Source organism: Ornithodoros turicata, chromosome 2 (assembly GCF_037126465.1).
Source record: "Ornithodoros turicata isolate Travis chromosome 2, ASM3712646v1, whole genome shotgun sequence".
In the NCBI taxonomy this organism is placed as follows: domain Eukaryota; kingdom Metazoa; phylum Arthropoda; class Arachnida; order Ixodida; family Argasidae; genus Ornithodoros; species Ornithodoros turicata.
The window spans coordinates 127722882-127735454 of record NC_088202.1 but is presented as its reverse complement, the minus strand read 5'-3'; the positions used below and the strand labels follow the sequence as shown (position 1 = coordinate 127735454).

General features: G+C 47.2%; 1 long non-coding RNA gene across 1 annotated transcript in view; it reads right to left on the bottom strand.

Moving 5' to 3' along the window:
• The window catches only part of LOC135386088 (uncharacterized), a 107387-nt gene extending 98313 nt beyond the window's left edge, over positions 1-9074 (bottom strand). The window contains exon 1 of the long non-coding RNA XR_010420593.1: positions 8727-9074. This is a non-coding gene — a long non-coding RNA (uncharacterized LOC135386088). The remainder of the gene's footprint in view (positions 1-8726) is intronic.
• Between the last annotated feature and the right edge of the window lie 3499 nt (positions 9075-12573).

Genomic DNA, 12573 nt, shown 5'->3' with positions numbered 1-12573 from the left:
GACTGATTGCTGCTCTAGGCCTCCGGTCGTGAGAGTCCTGACCATCGCAACTCAATTTGGCGTAAAGGGGGCCATCGTGTCAGGTAGGGTGACATTGTTTTCCCTCGCTCTTTCCGCCACACGCGCTAATATTATGACAGAAACGTTTGTGGCAGAAGGGTCGCCAGGGTTATTTAGCTTTATGACCTAATTTTATTTTGGCTCTCGCTTCGTGTGAACGTGAAAAAGGAGCGCGCAGAAATGTACAAATGAGTTCCTTCCACGGCATTGGCCACTCCACGGAGTTTCGGGTCTTGCTCAGCAGAGGTCGATCCAGACTAGAGATGCGAAACCCCGGCAAAAAACAGGAAATTTTGGGGGAAAAAAACAGTTTCTTCCGGGTTTTTTTCCTCGTCTCCGGGAAAATTGCCCAAAATTTCCAGGCGACAAAATTCAAAAATGTAAATTTTCGTGCCTTCGATGCGTTCCAACCCGCCAACAGTGCCTTGGGTGCCTCTAATCCGCCAACAACCACCAACTTAGAGCTCAGTCTGGCTGCTCCAAGCGATCATCGTCGCATTCACATAATGTCGGAGTTCTGGTCGGAGTGGACGGGTTGTTCCAATTACCTATCGCTGAGTAGACAGCAGTCTCATGGGATGCTCTGCTCCGCATTTATGCCTAGAGGGTGAACACTACTATAGTTTCTAGCTCATTGTATGCTGTGGCTTGCCCGGCAATGCTTCGACTCAGCAGTAACCGCGTTTGTTTCCGTTTTTTTCAATCTTTCGGGAAAAAATCCCGAAGAAAACCGTTTTTTTTTTTTCGAGCGATCTAAATTTCCGGAAAATTTGCATCTCTAATCCAGACCCTCGGTTTGGGGAGGGGGGGGGCGGGGGGGTTATTGTCGGAGCGCGTAGTAGGGGAGGGGGAAATTCAATGTATAAACTGACATCGCCCCCCGCCCTTTGGATCCGCCAGTGCATGGTCTGGCTGTCGCTGTAACGGAACACTAATGAGTTGCAGCTCCATCCGTGTATCTCGTAAAATATGACCGCGCACGACTGCACCTTTTAGCTTCCTTTTATTCCTATTCAAGTCCATCGAAAGACTCACGGAAAACGCTGAAACATTTTTTCCCCCTCTCGTATGCCTCACACTGGGGTTCTTTGACGGTGCGTGACTTCACCCTGCGTCAGTGGCACAGTACGGCAACGAACGCTGGAGGGGGAGGGGGATATGTTTAATGCCGATAAAAAAAGAGAAGGGAAAGGTTAGCTATAATGTAGCTCGCTCTTCCCAAAAGCAAAGACATTGGGTTTTGAAACCAGTAGTTGTTATGGTAGCACTCTGGTAACACTCGGAAGCACTGGTAACAGTACTGAAGCTGTGCGAGTTCTTTGTTAATGTGGTTAGCGGAGACGATGCCAGGCAAATGAAGGTTATTAAACTCTAATCCGTAAGTGGCCGTGATTTTAGTGTAACTTGATACACGTTGTCAGACATAACGCTCAAAACCAGTCATGAATCAATGTGATCTGCACCAAGGAGCTATAACCTCTTGCTGGAACACAAAATTTTCGGCTCGACCAAGAAAGTTGCGCAGAACAGAATGTCCGCCCACAGAATGGAGACATTGCCATGGTAACGAAAGATCAATCTAGTTGAGCAACATCGAGGATCCACCCTACGTGATTTTTCATCACAGCGCCCTACAAACTATGCGCGCGAAAATTTCGAAGAATGCGACGTGATTATCGTACAGGTCGTTCAATGTACGGGAAAATTTACTCGTGCGAATTATGAGTTTGAGAAAAGAAGGGTTCAGCACCGTAACGAGAATGTACCTCCTGTATGCGAACATCTCGGTGGAAGGGATGTCGCCCTTTGCCTCTTGTTGCTGTTAAGCTCACGTCAGTGCTCGTCATCACTGCTGGGGCGGAGACGAGAAAGTGCGAACACACATACAAAAAGCAGATGTTCGACCCCCGCGCAAATAGCGACTCTCGACTACGTATACATTTAGTTCTAAGCCCCGAATACACTGTAGTGGTAAAAGTCATCTCTTTACTGTCATCTTGCATCAGCTGTCGGAACCGTAAGGGAAGCTGTTTACTTCGTGCACTTTTTTTTACGCTGGATTAAACATATCCTCCCCCCCCTCCCCGTGCACTCAATTTCTCATTCATTGTTGCGCGATACTAAATTTTGTAATTGCTAACAACAAAAAGTTAAGTTACCCGCGCTTCTATAATTCGTGTCATGTGTGCTCAAACTGCGCCGCCGCAGTTTTTGCGCTTCCTCGTGAGATGCAACACCCAATAAGTACCGACCAGTTACATAACTAAACGCAAGCATGGTATACAGAATCCGTATTCGGAAACCGGAAAAAATACGTAAAACAGGAATCACATGATAAACAACTACAATGCAAAACAGAAGAAACAACTCCCATGCAGCGCGTACTTCGTCGTCATATCGTAAAGGTTCGTGGACGCATCGTCCAGCATCTCCTTATTGCAGTGTAAGCCCTTTTCGCATGAAAAGTGAAACATAAGCAACCAACCAAGCACCACCGAACGAGATACAGCACAAATTACTTCTGCCGAGATAGTGCTATTTTTCTCAGTAATGAGAACCGGGTCCGAAAAGCAGCCGCAACGTTATCATCAGTCAGGCAAGCCGGTTGACGTTCTGAAAGAACGTGGGGTTCTTCCTGTGAGCACGACAGTGAAGTAAATGAAGACTGAAGAAATAAGCAGGCAGGGGGGGGGGGGGGGGTACTGTGCATGTCCTTACACACGCAGCTATTGTGTGAAAGCAAGAAGGCGGGTTATAGTGCGGTGACCATGTGTATAAGAGAGAATCCGTAGACAGGTATCGAGCATGTGATATCATAATTCCTCGTTGTAATCTGTGTTTTTCCGATAGTCAATGCGAACTTAATGACGTGGAAGGATAATAGAAGTGATAAATTCATAGTCAGGCGCTTGATTACACCGCCGTGACCTTGTGGTTTTATGACACGGAGAGTGTCTTGTCTTTACGACCTCCACCGGAATATGGGATATCTTTTCTGCAGCTGCAAGCACGGTTCGTCATCAGCATACTATTTTCTGCCCAAGTGCCTTACACGTGTTCGAAATTGCAATAGCACATTAAAAGACAAAGGAAAACAACAATGTCCCACTTGTTCGAGAAGGCTATTCAAAGCTTGCGCTACCAGCTCGCGTGGTATAGCGGCTATAGGATGATCGCCTTCCTCCCGGAGACAGGGAGGTGACATGGGTTCGAATCCCGACACCGGCTATGCTTGCTGTCTCAGGTTTCTCGGCAGGCTTCGCAGACGAACAGCGACACAGTTCCCGCTGAAGTCTGCCCAGGACGCATACTAACCCCCTGTCCCCACCACCCCACTCCTTCCTGCTGTCCTCTCTCCGTCTGTCCACGTCTCTTCGCCGCTCGTGGCCACAGTTGCTTCGCGGCGCTTACACGAAATCTATAAAAAAAAACGTAGCTTACACTTCACTTCAACGCGAACAAATTATACGAGCACTCTCCCAGTTGAAATAAGAAGAAGCGAAAAAGCAGACGCTCCAATGCCAATAAGTCAATCTACAAGAGCTCTGAGCGGAAACAATCAGATTGTGCATTCGAAGAAAAAAAGAAAAAAAGAGGGATCGAAAAAAAAAAAAAACACGCAACCTCGAGCTTCATTCTGACTTTTGTATTTTCTCAGAGGCGACGTTTTAAGGCTTTAAAAGACGATTGTAGAGCTTTTCACGTTCGCGGCTACCCATAACTTTAGTAGGGCACGCACACAGCTACAGAGCTATTACAACGCTAGGGCTCAATAACCACTAATAGTGCGACCGAGCCGTTGTGAAGATGGGACAAAGGGTCATCAGTTGTACTGAAGCCGCATGACTCCAACAAAGCGGAACGCGTTTTATACAGTCACACTATTGCGGCTAGTTGGTTCCGCTTGGCGCGCAAAATAGCATTCGCAAAGTGCACAAGGCAGGGCATTATTTTGCCACGAAATCCAACATAGGTATCGGTTCGTGATCGCATGCGCATGGGCCACAAGTGCTGTGTTCGTGCTCACATGCAGTCACAAACGTGAATGTGGTAAAACAAGGACGGGATTCATTTTTCTGCGGACCACAAGTATAAGGGGACCCCTTTCATATATACTATGGACCGGTGGAGAAGAAACATTTCTCGGTTCCCTAAAGGAGTAAAATAACCTGTTTAAATTTTGTTTACGTCGCAGCATAGTAAAGTGTACAGTGGGTTTCACCGTGCACATTATGCGACTTGCAGTCTTTGCATAGTTGGTTCGCCGTCTGTCTCGCAGACACATTTCTGCCAATCTCACATCTTCATGAGTTCTGCCTTTAGACGTAACCGCCCTTCACCCTGGTCAGCCGACGTCAGGTTATCCGAAGTACATCAAGATATTCTAATTTCCTTGTCTTACGCCTAATGCAAAATGCGAGGCCTGGGGGCACTCTTTGCGCTGCTCGCAGGAGGCGCCAAGCTACATCGAGCAAGCAGTATTCCAACCGCTTCATTAGCTGAAAGTGCATACCCAGGTGATGCCCGTTACTAGAATTCGTAGACTTAGGTAGTAACACCAATTTTGAATGTCATCGGAAGGTGTAAACTGTCCTTAGATATTGAAAATGGTTGTCCTTAGTTTTCGACATGAACAGGCATGCCAAACTTAAAATTTACGTCCGGGAACTGGGGATCCGCCAAACCTCCTTCACTCGGCAAGGGTTTCAGTTTAAGTTGTATTCTGTAATAGACACTATAGAATTTATGTACGATCCCCACACAAACTAGATTCAATCTTAACTGTGAATAACGTAACTATGTCACGCAAATGGCGACACAAGGGCTACATCTCTACATCCCCGAGAGCGATTTGTATTGGTGAAGCTCTCACATTAGCTGGTGGGAAGTACTTCTGTAGATGACGCCATTTCGGACAATGCTGGCGCTGAGGAGTTTTTTTGGTGTCGTGCAATACAACATCGTAATTAGAGCCTGTATCGAACAAGTTTCATTCTCAAAAGCTATCAACAATGATGTGACAAATTGATCACGAAAGAAGTTCTCTAAAATTTAAAAAAATTGTCCGATACAACGTCACAGCATCACAACCAGCCATTAAACAATCAACCAGCATCCCGCCATCCTGTTCCCGTCCATGCTCCGACGACCAAATTACATCGAAGCCCGCTTCAATATATGCGCCGTACGTGCAGCTTCAACGGGTACGGTACCATATTCCAGAAACACCTGCCCGCTTCATCGACGCTCCCAAACACTCGCTAGAAAAGCAGCACCTGCTGGATAATTTCGTGTCTGCGTTGGAATTTGCCCCGGGATATGCCGCATGCATTTCCCAGACGACAAAGCACGCGCATCCGACTCTTGTCTTTCGAACTTCTCGGTTGACAAGACGAACTCTGCACAAATGAGACCCTAATGAGGAGGCCATTCTGATCGAGGCCTGTATTGTTTTCCGCGCATAAAAGTCGTCGCACGGGGTGGAGAGTTCGTGTTTTGTTTACTCGACACGTCGTTGTGTGCATTCATGTGCGACGTTATAGTTGAACTCCGTGCCTGACAGGGACGACGGATTAGCGCTGCTGTGTGTGCGCGTACTTTGACTGATGGCGTGTTAACATGCATGTACGCTGTCTTCTGATTTTTTGCAAATTTCGTGACCCACACCGGCCTCTGTGGGGTGGCCTCCAGTCATACCGCGATTCTCTTGTTCGCTTTGTGTCTGCTTCATTATTATAACTTATTTCAATTAACTTTTGCGTCAAACTGCCCTTGAAACACAGGGATGTGCATATTTAGGTGGCTATTACGGGACGTGCCTTTAAGTTGTATATACATGAAACGAATGAAATATGCATTCACACGCAATCATTAAGGTAACTGTCGCAGGAAATGTGCAGACAGCGATGGGTGCAATTGCAGAGTGATTCGTCGCTGCTACATCGCATAGATCCGGAGCTGAAGTTCTGTGTTCCGTCTACGTTACCGCGCTCTGTTCAGACGTTTATACACCGGTGTCGATTGAATGTGCATTATGGTCGACATTTTCTTCATAAAGTTGGAAGAACCGACTCATCGAATTGTTCGGTTTGTGCAACAGTGGAGGATAGTGAGCATATTATAATGCACTGCACTATAGGTGTGCATCTCAAAGAGTTACACTGAAAGCTACACTTGCTCGACTAGACAGCAGGGTCTTCGATATAGTGAAGGTGTTGGGGCTTTGTGCACCGAACACAAGGCATGCTGCCTTGGCGGCACTTGTGAAATTTGTTCAGAGCAGTGGGATGAATACAGCCCTCTAGGATTCTCTGTGCATGATCTTGGGATAATTTGGATAATTGTGGACTTCTAGTGAACATGTGGATAGTGGGCTTCTGCATAGTGAACATGTGAATAGTGAATAGCGAACTTGCGAGTAGAGCACCTGATAAGTAGTTTTTGGGGGTGGGGGGAATTTATGTTAAGAGTAGCAGAACAAGTCGGGAGACGAGTTCAATGTCTCCTCGTTTTTTTTTTCTTCCAAATAAACAAACAAACGCAACCATCTTAGCACAGCAACTGACAGTCATATGTGGTAGACAACGATATAATAAGAAGCCAGACATGATGTTACCTCTAACTTCAACCGCCCTGTGCGCTTATGCTATCACATCATGACTGCGTGTCCGCTCACAATCAAACCAGGAGCTGCGCACACCAGCGTAGCCTTACGTCTGTGATGTTGTTGACAGGATCAATTAAGTATTAGTGATTCTTTTTGCCGATTAGTGAACATCCTATTTGGTTTACTTTTTTAAAGGGTATTAAAGGTACATACCGTAACGCAACAAGCAAGCAGGTTACATGTTTGGCTGATGATGATGATCCTGTTGGCTGTTCCATTTGAATCGAGCGGACTGCGTCATGTAAAAGCTAAGTGTTGCTTACAAATAGCTCGCGACACAGCACACACGTGATATGGCGCTCCCAAGTTCTTTAATCTACTGCGATAAAATCGGTCGAGGCAACGCATGGTGTGTGAACCAACCCTCATTTTAGCGAGCAACACTGGTGCTCATGTATACAGCATTTTTTGTTGCGATTTTGGTTTCCACGCGCCGCCGCCGTAGACGTCGGCTCGAGAGACGCAGCGTTATGCGCATACGATGTAGTTTCGCCGGCGTATTGGACGGGCAACGCGACGTTGGCGTCTACTTCGGCACAGTGTTGCCCGCCATTTAAAACTTTGATTTTCTATGAAACTATAAGCGTGATTGGGATGAAAATTGTGACGTTAGAGTCCCGAGCGTATTTGCTATTGAGTGAATCCATTTTATGAGGCTGTGCCTCGATTGCTTTACCGTACCTTTAACGCAAACCGCGCGGAAAATAATCATCTGCCAAAGTGGGGCCACTCTTAACACCTGTTAGGGAAGCATGCACAGCATTATTTTTCGCACGACGCTAGATTAAATTATCATCCGCCCGTAATAAATTTCGCGTCTAAATGAAATAAACAACCCAAATTATATCAATGGCTACCATGTCGAAAATGGGCAGTTTTGTTTTAGAGTGGGGTAGAAAAAGCGCTCGAGGCCACTCCCCAAAAATAAGAACTCGTCACTGTACTTCTGGCTTCTACTCTGTGACGTTCCCTCGTGTCGTTGGGAGGGAGGGGGATGGGTGGGGACAAAGTGCTTGGATACTATATTGTAAAACTTCCTAATAAATAGGACCCGACTTCGTATGGTCAAGTGTTCATAGTGTATAGGGACGAGAAAGAATGTGTCTGGGTAATTAGGCCCGAGTTTGATCCTCACATATGGGTATGTGTTTATTTTAAGAGTTCATGTCCTTCACAGAGTGCTGAAGTAGATGGCTCCGCGTAGTTCAGAGAACCGCTTTTATTTTTTAAAAGAAAAAACAAACAAACAAACTAGTTCTACCATATGCGGTTCTGGCAGCCTCGCGCGTTTCCATGATCGGTGGAAGGGTCAAAGCTCATAAATCTCTTGCGGTTATGTTGCACAACTTTCTGCCCCGATGTGACCCTCCCGGAATAGCAGCTCTCTGAAATTACCGCGTTGAATAAGTCGCTTCCTATGCTGTTGCTAAGATCTGAGTGGTGACAACAAATATGCACGGGTAGATTCAGTGGACCGGAAGGTGTTTACGACAATGGTTCCGGTAACACGATAACCTAATCGGGTTGTTCCTTTTTGTGGTTAACATCACGTTACTGAGCTTCAGTTTGGCAGGTTCCTTTATAGTCTTTGCATCGTACCGTTCTCGTATAGTGCTTCCGATCTTAGCGGTGGGACCTTGCCAAGCTACATCTGAGAATGTTTCTATTACGTTAGTCAAAATGCGCATGAAGGCGAACAACACACCGCCTTGTATACAAACGGGCAGGAAACACAAGGGCTAATCGACCTTGATCATCGAGTCACAATGAACATTCCCGTGGCTCTGCAACACCTTCGTTGACGTAATTAATAGCTTTTAAAAAATGTAGGAAACATTGAACACGATGCCAAAATGCAAATGAACGTCACAACAAGCACAACATGAAACGTGCATCGTGCGCGCGAAGATACGCATGACTGGCAATACACCAAACGGACACAGGACACGAGAAGCATTCAACCCCAAACTGGCGAAACATCAATCCACACGGCACCTACCTGTCCGTTCAAGTCGCTGCTTTTCACAGAACCACACAAACACCTGACCACAACCACCGCACAAGAACTACCGTCATGGTACCGTCACGAAGTACCTGGCACGAGCGCGCACACACACCACACACACTCTCTCTCTGAAGTACTGCACAACAAATCCCTGTGATAATCAGCGTCGTCTGTAAGAGGTGTCGATGGGAGGTACAAACTGTGCTCCGACTGTCATGACACAGAACCGCACGTTTGCAAACGTTGTCTAAACTCGCGGAGCCAGGGCGACTCACGAAAGCCGGCCCGTCCGGAATCAAACTGCTGGGAAATCGCAAGCAGTCTGCTGCGTGCGGCAGACGGGCGAGGAGGCACGCCGCCGACTCCTAGCGGCCCCTCGCGGCAACCTTGCCACAAGGCTGCGCGCGCTTTGCTGGGTGAAATTTCTTTGAACTCTCGGCCCTTTATTTATTTTGGTGTCCGTCGCTCGAACGAAAAAAAAAAGATAAATAAAAAGAAAAGGAAAAGGTATGATTCCGCACGTTGCGTTGAAACACACAACGAAGTGTGGGGACGACAAAAAACGCCGACGGTTCATAACGCAGTCGCGTGTTGGAAGCGTGCGGTCAGCTTCGTGTCACGGCTGTTCGTGATGGGTCAGTGTTGATCGTGAGCTGCACGGGGTGCGAAGTCGGTAATCGCTTCGAAGGATTCGGATTTGTAACGCACGGCAGCTTCGTTAGCTTCCGAATGCTGCTGGCGATGACGAAAGTGTACGAAAGAAATGAGGTTATGCAAAAAACAAAGAAAGAAAGGTGACGTGACAGGTGCACATTACTGGAGAAACTGCATGCTTGATCATAGCGACTGCAAACACAAGGATTAACAGTAGTTTGCATGAGGAAACGAACGTAAACCAAGAGTGGTTGTGGACTTGTCGTCACAGCGGTTCTGAACGATGCGGAAGTGATGCTTGGAGGGAGAGTGACGGGGTCGATAAGGGACAGTGGACTGGATAATAGAAGGTCAATCGCTTTCGTACGGAGCCGGCAACTCGCTGTATCGCGCGAGGGAATGGTGATGTCTGCGATGTCCCGGTGTTGTCAGAACAAATTCTAGAAATAAAGAGAAGCGTTACATCAGGAGGCCGAACCCGTTCGTCCGTGTCCATAAAAAGAGTAGCTGTACAAAAGTAGTCTTGACAAAACTAAAGTTTTGCATAGTCTTCACCGGTATCTTCTTAGGCCCAACCACCGCGCAGGTCCGACTGTAGCTTGCTAGGACTACCTGGGCCTAGGACTACGTGTCTGAGACCACGTGACCGACACTTTGTCGCCAACGATGGCCCTTATGAAGCTATGGAGCTGCATGCACGCGTTTAGCACAACGACCAAACCGTATAATTTTCGTGGCAAGAGATGTAACCTTTCGCCTTCACTCTAAAAACTGAAGTTCACCGCATAGCACGCTCTTCACCAACCATTGCCACCCCAAGCAGCACAATGTACTGAAAGTCGAGTGCAATGGGGGTGGACAGGTAGGTGGAAGGCCTTGAACAGACCTGGAAAACAAAACAACACTGATAAGACACATACCGTCTACCCCTGTTGCACTCGACTTTCAGTACATTGTGCTGCTTGGGTAAGGAACATCTATAAGACACATACCGTCCACCCCTATTGCACTCGACTTTCAGTACATTGTGCTGCTTGGGTTGGGACGAATGATTGGGTTATCGCTTCTTATTCGAGAGGGAGGCGCACGCCTTTTTGTGTCAATTATCATACATCCAGATTGACACGAAAAGACGTACGCCCCTCTGTCTTCGAATCGGAAGCGATAACCCTATCATTCGCGGCAATGGTTGGCGAAGAGCGTGCTATGCGGTGAAGTTCAGTTTTTAGAATGTTCGGTGACACTAACTTGAAGCACGGCGTCATTTTCAGTATGTGCGACGCCTCGGCAACGAAAAGGTTTGTTTGTGCATCGGTGGAAATCTTTTCCCACATTGTGATTCGAGAGCACATACAGTAGTGTTTACCCGCATTCCCCCGCGACCCTGTAGCGCAGCGTAGTATATGCACGTTTCCAAATTCAGACCAGTTTCGTCGCGTTGCGCAGGTGCCTGCCGGGGCAGGAGGTGCCTTGTGGTGCGGTGGGAAAGACGTGCGACACTTCAAAGTATTTGCTGGAGTCGCACATGGTAAACCGTTTCCGATTATTGACCCGCGGACGGACCACTTCGCAAAAGCTCGCAGTACACACAGGCAGGGGGAATGAGGTTCAATAATAATAATAATAATAATAATAATAATAATAATAATAATAATAATAATAATAATAATTAAAAAAGAAGTGAGGTCTGCCCGCTCAGCGAAGGCGGCAACCATACACACAGAGAAAATGCATGAAAATGATGACGACCTTTCGCTACTTTGCACTGAGGTGCGTCATCGCCTTCCGAAAACGAAACTGATAGTACACAAGAAGATGATACGTAACGGAAATTGTACGAGAAAAAAGAAGAATCGAGAAAAAAAATTTTTTTTTTCTCGAACGTTAGAATCTCTAGTGTATGTCATGTACTCACCGGGAACTGGCTATCGGTAACGGGCGCGGTGCATACGGTCGATCGGTCCGTCGGTGCGAGGTCGAACTCCAAGGAACCGATCGGAGCCTCGCTAAGAAAGAGATTTTTCGGGAACCGGTTGAGCACACCCAGTACGATCAGTTGGGAGAGAGACGTGCCTGCGCTTTACATCGTGGGGATTATCCTTCCCGATCGGCGATTTTCCTGGCCGCTTCGAGGTCACGATCGGTTCGCTTCTGATCGTTCTCTTTCGGGGACTCCTGAACGAAGCTGAAACATGGCCGCCGCCGCGATGGATTCCGTTTACTTTGCAGCAGCCAAGTATCCCGTGGATAGCGTAATGGTTCCTTACAAAGTTTCGTTACTCGGAAACCTCGCGGTGTATTGATATTTGTGGTTCATCGTTAGTCAGACTAAAGATCAGAAACTCGCCGTAGAAAATATCGGAAAGGACCACTGCCGCCATGTTGAATGCCGTTCCATGTGGTGAGGATGCTGTGGTGACTTAGAACTGTTCAAACGTTCCATCGGTCGAAAATACGTGTGGGAGTACGCTTATTATTGGTATGTAAAAATGCATAAAAGATATGTTTCTTCTATGCTTAACGAGAGATGGTGCCACACGTATCGCGGTTGTTTCCCTTCGGTTCCCGAAAACACTTCGTGGAGAGTCTCCGGTCGGTTCCTTGCCACTGGACCACGCACCTACCGACCAATCCACGGTATGCACCGCACCAGTTCCCGAGAACTCCCGAAAAAGTCTTCGGGAACAGGAGTGAAACGACGGCTACGATACATGTGGCGCCATCTCTCGCCAAAAATAGAAGGAAAACAATTTTCGAGGCACTGTAAAGATTATTTCAATGGACAATAACATACATACGACACAATTCTATATCACCACAGCATCTTCACATAGAGTGGCATTCAAAACTGCGGCAGTGGTCTTTTCGGATATTTTCTGCGGCGAGTTTGTGACCGCTTGTCCGTAGACGATGACCCAGGAATATTAATACACCGCGAGGTTTTCGAGAACCGGAACTTTTGTGAGTAACCAATACGTCATCCGCTGAATACTTGGTTGCTGCAGTGTATACATGAAATCCATCGCGCCTGTGTCGGCCGTGTTTTCTTCTCTCGGGAGTTCCGGAAAGAGAACGATCGGAAGCGAACCGATCGTCACGTCGAAGAGTCGAGGATCGCAGCGAGAAAGGGCAATCCCCGCGAGGTAAAGCGCATGCTCGTCGGACCCGTCTCTCCCAACTTATCGTA